An 18,656-nucleotide genomic window follows, 5' to 3' on the forward strand; every position below is an offset into this window, starting at 1 on the left:
ATTTGGCAAATGGATGTAAAGACTGCATTCCTGAATGGATTTCAGGAAGAAAGAGTTGTATATGATGCAACCTGAAGGTTTTATCGATCCAAAGGGAGCTAACAAAGTGTGCAAGCACCAGCGATCCATTTATGGACTGGTGCAAGCCTCTCGGAGTTGGAATAAACGTTTTGATAGTGTGATCAAAGCATATGGTTTTATACAGACTTCTGGAGAAGCCTGTATTTACAAGAAAGTGAGTGGGAGCTCTGTAGCATTTCTAATATTATATGTGGATGAAATATTATTGATTGGAAATGATGTAGAATTTCTGGATAGCATAAAAGGATACTTGAATAAGAGTTTTTCAATGAAAGACCTCGGTGAAGCTGATTTCATAAAGATAGATCAAGACGCTTAATTGGACTTTCACAAAGCACATACCTTGACAAAGTTTTAAAGAAGTTCAAAATGGATCAGGCAAAGAAAGGGTTCTTGCCTGTGTTATAAGGTGTGAAGTTGAGTAAGACTCAAAGCCCGACCACTGCAGAAGATGGAGCGAAAATGAAAGATGTCCCGTTTGCTTCATCCATAGGCTCTATCGTGTATGCAATGCTGTGTACCAGACCTGATGTGTGCCTTGCTATTAGTTTAGCAGGGAGGTACCAAAGTAATCCAGGAGTGGATCACTGGACAGCGGTCAAGAACATCCTGAAATACCTGAAAAGGACTAAGGATATGTTTCTCGTTTATGGATGTGACAAAGAGCTCATCGTAAATGGTTACGTTGATGCAAGCTTTGACACTGATTCGGACGATTCTAATCGCAAACCGGATACGTATTTATATTGAACGGTGGAGCTGTCAGTTGGAGCAGTTCTAAACAAAGCGTCGTGGCGGGATCTACGTGTGAAGCGGAGTACATTGCCGCTTCGGAAGCAGCGAATGAAGGAGTCTGGATGAAGGAGTTCATATCCGATCTAGGTGTCATACCTAGTGCATCGGGTCCAATGAAAATCTTTTGTGACAATACTGGTGCAATTGCCTTGGCAAAGGAATCTAGATTTCACAAGAGAACCAAGCACATCAAGAGACGCTTCAACTCCATCCAGGATCACGTCCAGGTGGGATACATAGAGATTTGCAAGATACATACGGATCTGAATGTTGCAGACCCGTTGACTAAGCCTCTTCCATGAGCAAAACATGATCAGCACCAAGGCTCCATGGGTGTTAGAATCATTACTGTGTAATCTAGATTATTGACTCTAGTGCAAGTGGGAGACTGAAGGAAATATGCCCTAGAGGCAATAATAAAGTTATTATTTATTTCCTTATATCATGATAAATGTTTATTATTCATGCTAGAATTGTATTAACTGGAAACATGATACATGTGTGAATACATAGACAAACAGAGTGTCACTAGTATGCCTCTACTTAACTAGCTCATTGATCAAAGATGGTTATGTTTCCTAGCCATAGACATGAGTTGTCATTTGATTAACGGGATCACATCATTAGGAGAATGATGTGATTGACTTGACCCATTCCGTTAGCTTAGCACTTGATTGTTTAGTTTGTTGCTATTGCTTTCTTCATGACTTATACATGTTCCTATGACTATGAGATTATGCAACTCTCATTTACCGGAGGAACACTTTGTGTGCTACCAAAGGTCACAACGTAACTGGGTGATTATAACGGTGCTCTACAGGTGTCTCTGAAGGTACTTGTTGAGTTGGCGTATTTCAAGATTAGGATTTGTCACTCCGATTGTCGGAGAGGTATCTCTGGGCCCCCACCGTAATACACATCACTATAAGCCTTGCAAGCATTGTAACTAATGAGTTAGTTGCGGGATGATGTATTACGGAATGAGTAAAGAGACTTGCCGGTAACGAGATTGAACTAGGTATTGAGATACTGACGATCGAACCACGGGCAAGTAACATACCGATGACAAAGGGAACAACGTATGTTGTTAGGCGGTTCGACCGATAAAGATCTTCGTAGAATTTGTAGGAGCCAATATGGGCATCCAGGTTCCTCTATTGGTTATTGACCAAAGAGATGTCTCGGCCATGTCTACATAGTTCTCGAACCCGTAGGGTCCGCACGCTTAACGTTCGTTGACGATATAGTATTTATGAGTTATGTATGTTGGTAACCGAATGTTGTTTGGAGTTTCGAATAAGATCACGAACATGATGAGGAACTCCGGAATGGTCCGGAGATAAAGATTGATATATGGGATAATAGTGTTTGGTCTCCGGAAGGGTTCCAGAATTCATTGGAAGGGGTTCCGGATGTTTCCCGAAATGTTTGGGTACGAGAAAACTTTATTTGGGCCAAAGGGGAAAGCCCACGAGGCTTTTGGAAAGTGCAAAAGGAAGTTTTGCGGAGACCTTAGGCTAGAAGCCAGGAACCCTGGCGTCTATGGGGTAGACGCCGGGAACCATGGCGTCTAGCCCTGGAGTCCGAGAAGGATTCTTGCCTTTCAGGCAAAACTGACTTTGAGGAGGCTTTTACTCCAAGTTTCGACCCCAGGGCTCAACATATAAATAGAGGGGTAGGGCTAGCACCCAAGACACATCAAGAAACACCAAGCCGTGTGCCGGCAACCCTGTCCCCTCTAGTTTATCCTCCGTCATAGTTTTCGTAGTGCTTAGGCGAAGCCCTGCGGAGATTGTTCTTCACTAGCACCGTCACCATGCCGTCGTGCTGTTGGAACTCATCTACTACTTCGCCCATCTTGCTGGATCAAGAAGGCGAGGACGTCATCGAGCTGAACGTGTGCTGAATGCGGAGGTGTCGTACGTTCGGTACTTGATCGGGACGGATCGTGAAGGTGTACGACTACATCAACCGCGTTGATAAACGCTTCCGCTTACGGTCTACGAGGGTACGTAGACAACACTCTCCCCTCTCGTTGCTATGCATCACCATGATCTTGCGTGTGCGTAGGAAAATTTTGAAATTACTACGTTCCCCAACATGCCGCTTATGACAGCGACGCGGAGAAGGCAGATTTCGGGAAGATCCTTCCCCCAAAGGGGAAGAGGGCGACATCCGAGGACCCCGAGGCCGATGTAGAGCCCCGGGGCTCAAAGAAACCGAGGAGAACCTCGGTCGGGGCTGCCGACAAGTTGTCGAAGTGAATCGAGCTCTCTGGTGACTCAGAAGACCTCCTCGCAATGGGAAGGAAGAAGCCAGCACCGACAGGGTAAGCTGTTGTCTTTATGTCTTTTTATTCAACCAACTTTCTTTAGCGAAGGTAAATTCATAGGGGGGTTTCACGTAGCCCGTCGAAGTCGGTCCCCAACGGTTCCTCAAGTGGGCTGCCATCCACCTGTGGGACTCCAGAGCCTGCTGCTCCTCCCCCAGCGCATGACGGGCTTGGGGAGGAGACATCCACGCTGGCCCTCGACATCAACACGGCGGGGGCAACGAGGTGGGAATCATGGCCGAGTTCGACACCTCAGCCCAATAAGACCCGAGGAGAGGCGCCCCAAGGCCGTAGAAGAGGGGCTAGGCCAGTCGTCGGTTTGTCCGATATCTGCTTCAGCTCTGCCTCCATAGGAGGAGACTACCCAGGTTGGTACGTCAGCGCCTGGGTCTGAGGTCATCCCGCCACCGCTGCCAACTGCCCAAGGACGGGCTGGCGAAGGGTGGACCGAGGAGGTGGAGGAGGCCTTAAAGTGCTCCTCCCTTGAGGAAGAGCACCGCGCCTCCATAGGCGCGGCACTACAGGGCTTCCGGTCTGCAGGGGCCGGCCTGCGCGAGACTTGCAAAAGCCTCGTGATAAGCTTTGAGGCATGCCCCTGCCCCTTGACCTGGTCTATTTACAAATTTATGAATTTGTCCGAAGACATGTCATCATAGCCTTCTACACGGCTTAGTGAGTGAGTAGCCCCCGAGCCCAAAGTTGGTTTCAAGAAACCGGCATCGGGGTCGTATAATGTAACAGGATCATGTAGTATAGCCCCCAGGTCATTGCTTGATGCAATCGTCCTGGATCTTTAACAAGTTAGACTGCAAGTGTTTCAATAAAGACCTCTATTGGCAGGTTTTGACCTCGGCTCCGGGCTCCATCTCCGAGGAGATAGTGGAGGTGAACCGGAAGCTCGAGAGGACCCAGGAGGACCTCAACTTGATGAACCAGAGGTTTGAGCAGTCTCAAGGTGAGCCAGTTAAACACCCTTGATACTTTGCAAAAAAGAGTATATCGTATGCCTTGCAAGATTAGAAACTAAGGCTGGTCTGTTTGAATGATAGCAGTGTTAGCAGAGCTTGAGACGCTCAAGGATGAGCTCGATAAATGTCGGCAAGAGGGGAAGCAGCACGAGGCTGCGGCCGGGAAGGCGGAGGACGCCCGAGCCGCTGAGAAGGCGGACGCGGACAAGGACCTCGTGCGGGTCCTTGAGGTCGAGGAGACCCCGAAGGGTGTATTAGAGGCACGCGACAAGCTTTAGGCGAAGGGGCAAAAAAATGAAGGAGGAGCTCGAGAAGCTCCAGTGTGCCCATTTCGACCTCAAGACCGTGGCTCATGCAGATCGCGAGGTGCTCTAGCAGCTGGAGCATATCACCTTTGGTAAGCAGTACTTACAGCAGTGTGTATTTGGCAGCAAAGGGTGCATTGAGCTCACCCAGCTGTGGCATTTTGCAGAGGTCTGCGGATCTCCCGCAGAGCATGGTGCACGCCATGGCACACTTCGACCAGTTAGAAGGCCATGAAGCAGAGAAGGCTTTCCGGGGGCAATTCCCAGGGTCTCTGGCATCGCAGCTGCTCAACAATCGAATGAAGCAGCCAGCCGAGCTACTCCGCATGGCGAGGCCAGTGCTACAAGACCTCTGCATTGTGTTGCAGCCTGCCGATGCCCTTCCGGGTAGCCTCTCCGGCCTCGTGATGTGCCTGTAGGGGGCTGTTGCACGTGCTGATAACTCAAGGAGGTCTGCATGCTTTGAAGGAGCACGGAGGGCATACGCCTGCGTGAAGACGCACTGGCACAAGGTCAATGCCATGACGGCGGCCATGGGTCCGCCTACATACAAGCCCTGCACCGCGAAGCAATTCTATCTCGGGGTGGAGGAGGGAGCTCGGATGACCGAAAAGACGTGTCCAAAAGACACATTATATTATCAGATAGTACTTTGGAATGCTGAAGTTTGTGAAATGTGTAAAACATATCTTTTTTGCTAGAATGACTATGGCTTTAAATTCCATGTGCGCTTTTCAATTATTTTACCTCCTGGGTGTCTTTTTTAAACTGAAAATGGCCAGTCGTCGGCTTCAGCCCCAGTTCAGAGTACACAATGTGTGTTCCAAGATGCAGGTTTGACCCTTAGCCGATGTCTTGGTGCCCGGAGGCGATCTTCTACTTATAGGAGTGAGGCAATCAGACTAGAGTTGCTTGAGAACTTTCAAGTAGCCCTAGGAGTTTGACTGTGGGGACTAATGACCAGTCCCCGGTATGGGAGTGGCCTGCTAATAGGCTGAGGTCTAGTCCATGGCACACTTCGGCTAGAAATGAAAGCCCTTCGTTTGACATGGGTGATCTCTATCGTCACATCGCTTTACGCGGTCTGTGGATGGCTGACCAGTTTACGCCTACCTAGATGGTCAATTTCCGGCTTTCTCCACTTAGGCGCTCTGCCAAATGACCTAGCGGCACTATCGCAATGGTTATCCCATTACGCCCTTAGCCGAATTCATCGGAAATGTAAGGGGTACACATAGGAGCCAGGTGACGGTGTCCTGGACTAGGGGATACTCACCACGTCATCTCCCGACCAGCTGGATCGGGCCGAGGACCCCCATGGTGGTTCACTCATGAGCGAGTTCGGACAGCCCATGCCGCATACAAGGAAGATTCCACAAGACTTGGTGATCAAGACAAGGACTCCTCTCCACCGGCATATTCGACTAGGACTCTTGTTATCCTAGGCCTCTGGTACATTATATAAGCCGAGGCCAGGCTAGTCGCTAGATCATTATGACATTACTAATCATACCCTTAGGTCTTAGACCACAACATATGATCTCGAGGTAGATCAACTCTTGTAACCCTATATTCATCAAGATCAATCAAGCAGGAAGTAGGGTATTACCTCGATAGAGAGGGCCCGAACCTGGGTAAAACATCATGTCCCCTGTCTCCTGTTACCCATCGATCCATGACACACAGCTTGGGAACCCCTACCCGAGATCTGCTGGTTTTGACACCGACAATGGTGCTTTCATTGAGAGTTCCGCTGTGTGATTGGCAAAAGGATCAATGGCTGGTCTGTATATCAACTGCAACGTCGGCGTCTTCATCGCCGGCTCGACTCGTCACCTCGGCTGAGCCGAGGACCAGGCTCCTCTTCGGATCGTCAATATCGTACATATGGCTTCGTCATCATCAACTCCGATATCTCTCAAGATCATGGAGGAATCATCCATGGAGCCCGGGGGCTCAACGTCAACATTGCCCTTGAACGACCATGTTGTTTTTCTGGACAGCAAACTTGTATCTGCCGCCACCGCCTCCTCGAGTGTCGTTTTAACGATTGCTTCGGTGGAATTGTGCGGAATTAAGTCTACAACAACCATGCAAAATTTCGTCGAGTTTCGATGGAGGAATCTCCGGCAATGTATGATATACCGGAGCCCTGTCAAATCTGGACGGGAATCTGGATGAGTTTAGGGCGTGGTCTCCAGAGACCAGCTCAGAGGACCTTTGGAAAATCCAACCGTTCATCTGCTATAGAATTCCCATATCTACCACCCCTCAAAATTTCAGCTTGATCTGACGGTTCAAACTCCGGGAACCCTCCGATTAGTGCATCACTTTTCAGATCTGTTTTCTGCGCGAGAACGAATCCGTCCCGAATTCATCTTTTTTATGAATGGGATTTCGGACATCCTTTTTGAAGGAAGTTTTGTATGGGGTATTGTGTTTTGTTCCCAAACACATCCCATTAATTTTAATGTCTTTTCCAATATGATCTTCAACATCGCGCCGGTGTCAAACCAGCCCGACAACGTTGCTTCACGGCCGTCGACCTGCGCTAGACACGTCGTCGTTTTGTTGAGCCGAGCTCAACTTCTTCATATCATCATCTCGGCAAGCCGAACATGAGTTCGACATCACGAAGGATAAATCATCACCAACATCGCCGCCCCACGGATTACACGGAGCGGGCTCACCGGCATCGCCGCACGGTCACTTCATCAAGCCAGCATTGCAGCTTTGCTTCGACATGGCCTCACCGTTGCTTCATCGAGCCGCTGTCCATCACGGCGAACTACTTTAACACCTCGGCTGACATTGTAGCTGCAACGTCTCCTTACTGACCTGCTCCGTCTCCTCGTCTGGACCGGGGGCTTCGCCATCAACCTACGCCGGAGACTTCGGCGTCGTCAACCGACTAGCTTCGTCACGTTAGCTGGACCGGGGCCTTTGCCTCGGCGAGCCAACCTTTACCAGCATCGCCATGCCGTCGCTTCATCGCCCATCAGGCAATGGGTATGCAGATCGAGTCCCAATTTTGGGAGTCACTTTTCTTCGGATTGCTACAACAAACAAACCAGGTGCCGTTAATCCTAGCAATTTTTGCTTGTTTGGGTTTATTTTTCCCAAGGAATTATTACTCTGGTTTGTTCCATCATCTGTACACAGGTCTATCAAATGGTGGCCGCATTAACGACAGTCGCGTGGTGGTTCGGTCAGTTTCCGTACATAGTTCGGCGAACGCCGCATCCGGAACTCGGACCGACCCGTGAATTTAGGCTTTGCCATGCCTTTAACGCATCACGCCGATGCCCTGGATGGACATTGACTTCAGCGCCAGGCCACATATCTTTAAATAAATTATTTTGCGTAAATTAATTATGCGAGCATTTTTATATATTTATATTATTATTGTTGGCCTGCACTATTTTACATGTGCAGGTAATGGACTTCGACTGCGTCACGTGGTCTCTTCGGCAAGCCGACGCCGTCGTCCCAATCGGCTTAAATAGGCTCGCGTGATCACCTTGTTGGTCGTGTTGCCATACCGACGTGTTCGGTTGTCTCGGGGACATCGGCATCGCCGAGAGAGCTCTACCTCATCGAGTGTTTGGCGCACAGGCCATATTTCCTTTATTAATCACTTTGCATAAATTATTTATTATGCAACAAATTTTTTAATTTATTATTATTACTATTATCTTCGGTTTGCACTATTTTTTGTGTACAGGTACATGATCCGGGTCGGGCAGTGTTGTCACCTCGGCTGGACGGGGGGCTTCGCCAACACTTCATTAACCCACGCTGGGGACTTCGGCGTCACTCTGCCGGCCTACATTGGCCGTGCTATGTCACCACTTCGGAGGGCCGAGCTCTTCGCTCCGCCACCTCGGGACTGGCTTGGGGAATGGAACCTTGTCCCACATCAAGATCGGACCCCGTCATCAATGCCGAACACATTAACTAGCTAAGTAGCTTGCATGCTCAAAAACTTTCAGTTTTAAATTTTGTTCGGTTCGACCAAGCATTATACTTTTTTGGCAAAAAGTAGTTTATGAAAAACTCCCTTTTCGAAACTTTGTTTGTGACACACAAATTCAAATACCCCGTCTACTTGGGGACTTCCTTTATGAAGGTTTTCCTTTTGCATATGATTATACTTGTATGGCTTCGTTCCTTGTTCGTGTATTACGCCACAATATGCACCATGTTGACTTAAGTGTTCCGCAAGCTGGGTTGCCTTGCTCCTATGTTTACCCCTACGTTCCCGATTGTTTGGCTAGGGAGTAAAGGGAGCACCTCTGCGATTGTCACGATCGGGTCATCCGAGCTCGGACCTCAGACTGGGTGAAGCCGAAAGCTAGCGCTCTTATTGTTTTCAATCATGGTCGGCACACAACGGAACTCATGAGTACAAAAAATCTATTGCACAAGTCTCATAGTAACAATGAGCAACCAAAGAAAGGTATCGGTGGGGGTACTATTTTCTTCGAAGATGCTTCTTACACTTCGTCAGTAATATAGCATAAGTTCCCTGAGCGCGCTTTGTCTGTTACAGCCTTATGGCCTGATTGCCTGGTTATCGGAAACACCGTCGATATTCTCGACAGGTGGAGTACCTAACACTTTTCGGCCCTTGATCGAAGAGGGAGAAGCCGACGGTCGGTTAAGACGCGTTTAAAGTTCGGGCGAACACAGATATAATATAAGTACTTCAGTACATACAATCATAAAATTCTTTTACCCAAGTCACTTGGGGGCTCTTAAATTTATGTGAGCTGTTTTATAATAAGTGTTCTTCTTCTTAGTCGTTGCAAAGTCTTTTTCTATCACTCCTTTTTTTGACGCGAGTGTGTGGTCAATAGTCGGGGAGCCTGATTTCTCTCTCAAAGCCGCTAGAGTTTAGTTTGCTAAAGTGGCCTAACGAGAAGTACTCCGCCTTCGGGATAGGAGGTTGAAGCCGTGGGCTAACCCGCTTTAAGTCTTGAGATAGGATGTGTCACGTTAAAGCACGACAGAAGCACAGTTTTTTTCTAAGACCAATTTTTGGATTGGCACCGAACACTTGATCTAGTTCGGACGTCAAGTTTTTACTGGAGTTTTTTGGTTTTCCAAGCCTATGGCACTTTTTGTGTGTTTCCAGCATAAGTCTCGCAGTACAACGCCGGACACCTTTAGAGGTTCGGCAAAAACATTCTCGGATATTGCTATATATGCATCGGTTTCGAATTGTGTCTTCGGTCAATAGTTGGGTTGCCCGGCTCCTGTGCTTGCCTCCTACGTTCCGCTTTGTTCGGCTAGGTGTGAAAAGGGAGAACCACTGCGATTGTGCTTCCAGCTAGCATTGTTAAAGCACCTTAGTGGAGAAAGCCGAAAACTGACTGTCACAATAAGCGCAAACTGGTCAGCGATCCGATGACTGTGTTAAACTATAAGATCGAAAGAGGTCACCCCGTGTTAAATGACGGGCCGTTCATAACATTGGCCGAAGTGTTTATGGCTTGACCTCAACTGTCGCTGAACACTAACCGGGGGCTAGTAACTGGCCTCCCAACTTTAAAACTCCTATGACTAAGTGAAAGTTATAAAGCCCGCATATCTGATTGCCTCGTTTCCGCTAACACAACCGCCTTCGGGCACCGAGACGTCGGCTAAGGGTTGTCTTGTTATTGCGAAAACACCCTGCGTAGCATCTACAAGGGGGCGGAAGCCGACGATGGTCCACTTTCAACTGATAAACGGTTGCAACGGAGTCAAAATAAACATATCATCGGTGCTTGTATTTAATATACGAAGGCTGCCTTCCGCAATCATCGTTATAAAGCCATAAATATGCATCAATTTGACTTAAGATTTCGGCAAAGCTGGGTTGCCTGGCTCCTGTGCTTACCCCTACGTTCCCGATTGTTCGGCTAGGTGGTAAAGGGAGCACCTCTGTGATTGTTACTACCGGGTCGTCCGAGTTAATACCTCAGACTTGGTGAAGCCAAAAGCTAGCGATCTTAAAGGATATAATTGGTCAGCAACGACGGAAGTAAATTTTTTGGTTCATTAATACCATAGAGTTCGGGAACTTTCCCCGAACTAAATCCTCAATATTTTCCTCCCACATTGATCAGAGGTGAGGTTTTTTGATCATGATCAGCATGACAACCCAAAGAAAGGAACCGATAGCGGGACTATTTTCTTTGGAAGATGTTTTTTACATTTAATAGCAATATAGCATATCTCTCCGTGTACCTTTGTTTGTAAAATTGTATGGCCGGATTGCCTTGTTTGCCATAAATCTTTGCCCTCATAAAGGCTTTATAAAGTAGGAAAAACACTGCCCAGCTACTGGCCGAGGAGGTTGAAGCCGATGGTCGGTCAACAAAGTTTTGTACAATGCGGATCCGAGCATTAATGATGTAAAATACTTGGATACACATAATCATTACACATAGAAATGCGAGTAAAATCCATTTCCTGCAACCGATCTTGTAAACCCCTTGGGGCCTACCTTGGCGAGCTCGGATTTCAACTAGCTCTAAGCTCCTTTAAGAGATCTTTATTCTCTTTCCCAGAAGTTTGTGTTAAACACAACAAAACTTTCAATCAAACGGATATCGATCCTTAATTCGGCCACCCGTGGCCACATTAAGGCTCGGGGGCTACTGGGATTCGCGCTCATTATTTATAAATATTAAAGGGGCACATCGAGCCCCTGATCTGGTGTTGCCACCCGACCAGTGTCTCGGGGGCTACCGCATTGCCTATTCAATGCAGAAAATTCAAAATGCTCAGTGTTCGGCTTGACCGAACTATGGGCAAACGAGTCTTCGGACAACGATAAGTACCATCTGGGACTTATCCGGCATCAAGCTAATATATCACGACGACTTCTCACAACCCTCTCTCAGGGGCCTATCCGCCGATCATTATTTCTAATATATTACACTGCGTTTCTATTCCTATGTATGCTGCCGAGCTAGGAGTTGATCCTCAGGCCGATTTTGCAAATCGACCTGAGTCTCAGGGGCTACTAGGATCAGCAGTTTTATGTTTTCCTTCAGGTGCATCTCGGGTTTTAGACCGACACGCACCTTGAGGGCTACTAGATATACATATACTGGCTATATATCTCGACAGAGAATAAACTGCACCAATAAAAAAATATTCACAAAAAATCAGCCCGCGGTCGGGGTGGTGCACCACCTCGGAAGCAGTCCGGCATAAAGCTCGGGCGCAAGTGGCTGGCTCCATAGAGGGCATTTCCGGCATTAAGCTCGACTGAATTCGTTCAATCTTTTAAAAGACCGAGGTAGTTTACGAAACCTCGGATGCTGACAATCGCTGGAGCTCGGAAGTGGTCCGGCATAAAGCTCGGATTCGAATGGCTCGTTCCATAGAGAACTTTTCAGTGTTATACTCGGATAACCTCCTTCAAACTTTTTCAAGCCAAGGTGATCTATGACACCTCGGATATAGTCCGGCGTTGGAGCTTGGATATAGTCCGGCATTGGTGCTCGGCTGCAAAAGATACCTCGAATGTAGTCCGGCATTGGAGCTCGGATGCAAGAGGACACCGCCGCATGGGAACAACTTCAAACCCGAGGTGTGGCGTAAAAAATAATAAGGCATTGATAAAGGCCGAGAACTTAAAGGGGCTCCTCGGATACCTGACGTGTAAACTCTTCGGATTCACTTCGGCGATCCTCAAGATCGAAGATGAGAAGATTTATTGAACCAGTTTTCAAGACCGACGACCGAAGATGAAGAACAGTTCGGAAGAATCGAGGAGCGTCCCCAACTTGAAGACCGGTTGAGGGGGCTACTGACGGTGTCCTGGACGAGGGGGTACTCACCACGTCGTCTCCCGACCAGCTGGATTGGGCCGAGGACCCCCATGGCGGTTCACTCATGGGCCAGTTCAGACAGCCCATGCCGCATACAAGGAAGATTCCACAAGACTTGGTGATCAAGACAAGGACTCCTCTCCACCGATGTATTCAACTAGGACTCTTGTTATCCTAGGCCTCTGGTACATTATATAAGCCGAGGCTAGGCCAGTCGCTAGATCATTATGACATTACTCATCATACCCTTAGGTCTTAGACCACAACATATGATCTCGAGGTAGATCAACTCTTGTAACCCTATATTCATCAAGATCAATCAAGCAGGAAATAGGGTATTACCTCGATAGAGAGGGCCCGAACCTGGGTAAAACATCGTGTCCCCTGTCTCCTGTTACCCATCGATCCATGACACACAGCTTGGGACCCCTTACCCGAGATCTGCCGGTTTTGACACCGACACCAGGTAACCAACTATTGACCGAAATCTAGGTTCAAAACTAATGCATATAAAGCCAAATCCGAGACGCCGAATACTTTGGACTTGCAATACAATTGTACCTTTTTTAGGAGACCTCTTTTTAGCGTAGGGGGCGTGCTTATAAAGAAATGTGATAAGGACCTTTAGAGGGCACGATTTTCTTTATTTCATAATTTCAAGCTTTTACATGCCCAGCTGCATTAAGAGGGACTGAAAGAATACAACGTGAAAAAACAAAAAGGAAGAAGGAAGAAACATGCCGGATATATGTCTTCGGATTTTTAGGAACCCGGGCCGCTTCCTGCCGCACGTCTATGCTTCCGAGCTGTTGACCAGCTTGTCACTATTAACGGTGGGGACTTATGGTCGCTGGTGCCCTTCTGGCCCTTTCTACGCTCGAGGTGTTTGATTGACCGAGCTCCTTTAAGGAGTCACTACCGAAGTCCGCTCCATGGTTGAAGCCACGTAGTCATGTTTGGCCGCTTCTTTGGCAGAGACTTGCCTATGTGATGGATTGACGCCACGTCATTGCTTGGTCAAACCGGCCCGATGTTTTAGTGAATTTCGGCTCCATAGCGACCCAAGAAATCTTGAGTGCAAAATTATGCACTCTGGGGACATAGTGTCCTATGTAGAGAGGGCCTTCAAGGAGCCCGTACCCCTATTTGGGGTGCGGAGGTATGTGGCCGAGGTCAGTGTGCGCGGCCCGGGTGCACTTTGAAGAGCTAGCGGTGCGTTTATCGCTGCGGGCTGCCTCATCGTACGCGTGTACCTTGACCGCAAAAGTCGCGGTCTGCTCCTCCGTCCGGAGTGAGCGCTCGGTGTTAACATTAATTGTTATGACACCGTTGGGTCCTGACATTTTGAGCTTGAGATAGGCGTAATGCGGGACTGTGTTGAAGCTTGCGAATGTCGTGCGCCCTAAAAGAGTGTGGTATTCGCTCTAAAAGGGGACGATGTTATGGATTAACTCCTCGCTTCTGAAGTTCTCGGGCGAGCCGAAGACTACCTCTAGTGTCATCATTCTGGTACAACGGGCTTGGACGCCTGGGATGACACCTTTAAAGGTGGTGGTGCTCGGTTTGATCCGAGATGAGTCTATGCCCATCTTCCTAACCGTGTCTTCATAAATGAGGTTGAGGTTGCTTCCTCCATCGATAAGGACACGTGTCAGATGATAGCCATCGACAATTAGGTCCAGGATGAGCGCCACCGAGCCGCCATGTCTGATGCTGGTCGGATGGTCATCCTTATCAAAGGTGATCGGGCAAGCCGACCAAGGATTGAACTTCGGAGCGACTAGCTCCAACGCGTAGACATCCCAAAGTGCTCGCTTCCTCTCCTTTTTAGGGATGTGAGTAATGTAGATCATACTGACCTCAGTTACCTCATCGGGAAACTTCTTTTGGCCTCCATTATTGGGCCACCGAGGTTCTTCCTCGTCATCACTGCGATTTTGGGTTTTATTTTGACCCTCTTTCGCTACCTTGCCGGCTTGTATGGAAACCCAGTAATTCCAGTTAGTGTGGTTTGCCGGTTTGTCCTAGGTGCCATGGATTCCACATGGGTAGTCCAGGAGCCTATGAAGCTGGCTAGGCCCATCTTTGTTCCCTTCAAAGGGCTTCTTTTTATATCTAGATTTAGGTTCGGTGAAGCCTGCGTTTACAGCGGCGTTCTGTATCGCTGCCACCATTTTTATACCTGCGCTTGTTTTTATTGCGCTTCGGTTTTCCATTGTGGTCGCATGTTTCTGAGGTACCTGCCTCGCCATTGTCGGAACTACGGGCGAGCTAACTGTCCTCTCCCACGCAGAAATGAGTCATCAATGAGGTGAGGGCCACCGTAGTCCTCGGCTTATCTTGGCCGAGCTATCGAGCCAACCACTCATCTCGGATATTGTTTTAAAGGCGGCGATAGCCTCGGCTTCAGAGCCATCATCCTACTTCCCTAGGGTTTAGTTCATCTGATCTCGTGGTAGATCGACACTGTAACCATCATATACACATCAATATAATCAAGCGGGACGTAGGGTTTTACCTCTTCGAGAGGGCCTGAACCTAGGTAAACTTCATCTCCTTCGTCTGCCATTCCCCATTGATCCAAGATCCATAACTCGGGACCCCCTACCCGAGATCTGCTGGTTTTGACACCGACATTGGTGCTTTCGTTGAGAGTTCCGCTGTTGGATCACCGAAGGATCGACGCCGAAGCCGAGGACTTTATTGTCCCAGAGGACCCAGTAGAGCAAGAATAGTTCAAACGGAAACTTATAGCAATTTCCCGAAGCTTAAAAAAGAAGCAGCAGCAGATAAAAGTTGAACGATAGGTGGACGATGGTCTTGGCGACCGAAGAAGGCTTCGGCAGCCGGCGGCAAGACCAAACCAAAAGCTATCCAAAGCGGCATCTACTACCGTAGTTCGACGATGAGGCCCTTGAGCCCACACCACCTAGAGGCACCCAGGGTAACCCGCCAGACTGCCCCCCCTCGAGGACGGGACAGGACGGCTGGGGAAGCCGAGAATCCACCAGCTCCTCCTCGCCGGAGGAGCAAGGAACCGACGCAGCTGAATGATCCGTACGACCTACGGCATGATCTAACTGCCAGAGGAGGCAAAGAAAGATCCATATATGGATCCATAGGCCATACTCCTGCTGGACGGGACAGATATCGGCTGGCGCGACAGAAACGACAGAGCCCGGGAGCAATTCCATGCTCGGATGTGATAACCCACAGGTATAGGGGATCGCAACGGTTTTCGAGGGTAGAGTATTCAACCCAAATTTATTGATTCGACACAAGGGGAGCCAAAGAATATTCTCAAGTATTAGCAGTTGAGTTGTCAATTCAACCACACCTGGATAACTTAATATCTGCAGCAAAGTATTTAGTAGCAAAGTAGTATGATAGTAGTGATAACGGTAGCAAAAGTAATATTTTTGGGTTTTGTAGTAATTGTAACAGTAGCAACGGAAAAGTAAATAAGTGAAGAACAATATGTGAAAAGCTCGTAGGCATTGGATCAGTGATGGAGAATTATGCCGGATGCGATTATTCATGCAACAGTTATAACATAGGGTGACACAGAACTAGCTCCAATTCATCAATGTAATGTAGCCATGTATTCCGAATATAGTCATACGTGCTTATGGAAAAGAACTTGCATGACATCTTTTGTCCTACCCTCCCGTGGCAGCGGGGTCCTAGTGGAAACTAAGGGATATTAAGGCCTCCTTTTAATAGAGTACCGGACCAAAGCATTAACACATAGTGAATACATGAACTCCTCAAACTATGGTCATCACCGGGAGTGGTCCCGATTATTGTCACTTCGGGGTTACCGGATCATAACACATAGTAGGTGACTATTGACTTGCAAGATAGGATCAAGAACTCACATATATTCTTGAAAACATAATAGGTTCAGATCTGAAATCATGGCACTCGGGCCCTAGTGACAAGCATTAAGCATAGCAAAGTCATAACAACATCAATCTCAGAACATAGTGGATACTAGGGATCAAACCCTAACAAAACTAATTTGATTACATGATAAATCTCATCCAACCCATCACCGTCCAGCAAGCCTACGATGGAATTACTCACGCACGGCGGTGAGCATCATGAAATTGGTGATGGAGGATGGTTGATGATGACGATGGCGACGGATTCCCCTCTCCGGAGCCCCCAACGGACTCCAGATCAGCCCTCCCGAGAGAGTTTAGGGCTTGGCGGCAGCTCCGTATCGTAAAACACGATGGATCCTTCTCTCTGATTTTTTTCTCCCCGAACGTGAATATATAGAGTTGGAGTTGAGGTCGGTGGAGCTCCAGGGGGCCCACGAGGCAGGGGCGCGCCCGGGGGCAGGCGCGCCTCCCACCCTCGTGGACAGGGTGTGGGCTCCCTGGCCTTGATTCTTTCGCCAGTATTTTTTATTATTTGCAAAAATAATCTCCGTGAAGTTCCAGGTCATTCCGAGAACTTTTGTTTCTCCACAAAAAATAACACCATGGCAATTCTGCTGAAAACATCGTCAGTCCGGGTTAGTTCCATTCAAATCATGCAAGTTAGAGTCCAAAACAAGGGCAAAAGTGTTTGGAAAAGTAGATACGACGGAGATGTATCAACTCCCCCAAGCTTAAACCTTTGCTTGTCCTCAAGCAATTCAGTTGATAAACTGAAAGTGATAAAGAAAAACTTTTACAAACTCTATTTGCCCTTGTTGATGTAAATATGTAAAGCCAGCATTCAAGTTTTCAGCAAAGATTATGAACTAACCATATTCACAATAACGTTTAGGTCTCATGTTTACTCATATCAATGGCATAATCAACTAGCGAGCAATAATAATAAATCTTGGATGACAACACTTTCTCAAAACAATCATAATATGATATAACAAGATGGTATCTCGCTAGCCTTTCTGAGACCGCAAAACATAAATGCAGAGCACCTTTGAAGATCAAGGACTGACTAAACATTGTAATTCATGGTAAAAGAGATCCAGTCATAGTCATACTCAATATAAATTAATAGTAATGGGTGCAAATGACAGCGGTGCTCTCCAGCTGGTGCTTTTTAATAAGAGGGTGATGACTCAACATAAAAGTAAATAGATAGGCGCTTCGCAGAGGGAAGTAGGGATTTGTAGAGGTGCCAGAGCTCGGTTTTTGAAATAGAGATAAATAATATTTTGAGCGGCATACTTTCATTGTCAACATAACAGCCGAGAGATCTCAATATCTTCCATGCTACACACATTATAGGCAGTTCCCAAACAGAATGGTAAAGTTTATACTCCCCCTCCACCAACAAACATCAACCCATGGCTTGTCCGAAACAACATGTGCCTCCAACTAACAACAATCCTGGGGGAGTTTTGTTTGCAATTATTTTGATTTGATTTGCTTAAAGCATGGGACTGGGCATCCCGGTGACCAGCCATTTTCTCGTGAGTGAGGATCGGAGTCCACTCCTCTTGAGAATAACCCGCCTAGCATGGAAGATACAGACAGCCCTAGTTGATACATGAGCTATTCGAGCATACAAAACAGAATTTCATTTGAAGGTTTAGAGTTTGGCACATACAAATTTACTTGGAACGGCAGGTAGATACCAGATATAGGAAGGTATGGTGGACTCATATGGAATAACTTTGGGGTTTATGGGAGTGGATGCACAAGCAGTATTCCCGCGTAGTACAAGTGAAGGCTAGGAAAAGGCTGGGAAGCGACCAACTAGAGAGCGACAACAGTCATGAACATGCATTAAAATTAATAAACATTGAGTGCAAGCATGAGTAGGATATAATCCACCATGAACATAAATATCGTGAAGGCTATGTTGATTTGGTTTCAACTACATGTGTGAACATGTGCCAAGTCAAGCCACTCGAATCATTCAAAGGAGGATACCACCCTATCATACCACATCACAACCATTTTAATAGCATGTTGGCACGCAAGGTAAACCATTATAAACTCCTAGCTAATTAAGCATGGCATAAGCAACTATAATCTCTAATTGTCATTGCAAACATGTTTATTCATAATAGGCTGAATCAGGAACGATGAACTAATCATATTTACAAAAACAAGAGAGGTCGAGTTCATACCAGGTTCTCTCATCTCAATCAGTTCATCATATATCGTCATAATTGCCTTTCACTTGCACAACCGAACGATGTGAAAAATAATAATAGTGCACGTGCATTGGACTAAGCTGGAATCTGCGAACATTCAATAAATAGGAGAAGACAAGGTAATATGGCCTCTTGGTTAAATCAACAATAATGCATACAAGAGCCACTCCAACTTTTTCATAATGGTCTTCTCGCCACGACCCCCAAGGAAAAGAAAAGAAATAA

General features: G+C 47.2%; 1 pseudogene; it reads left to right on the forward strand.

The window, feature by feature from the left end:
* Positions 1–4,454, forward strand: part of LOC123076405 (uncharacterized) — a 197,013-nt pseudogene extending 192,559 nt beyond the window's left edge.
* Positions 4,455–18,656: the final 14,202 nt, after the last annotated feature.

This window comes from Triticum aestivum, chromosome 3D (assembly GCF_018294505.1).
Source record: "Triticum aestivum cultivar Chinese Spring chromosome 3D, IWGSC CS RefSeq v2.1, whole genome shotgun sequence".
Lineage (NCBI taxonomy): Eukaryota > Viridiplantae > Streptophyta > Magnoliopsida > Poales > Poaceae > Triticum > Triticum aestivum.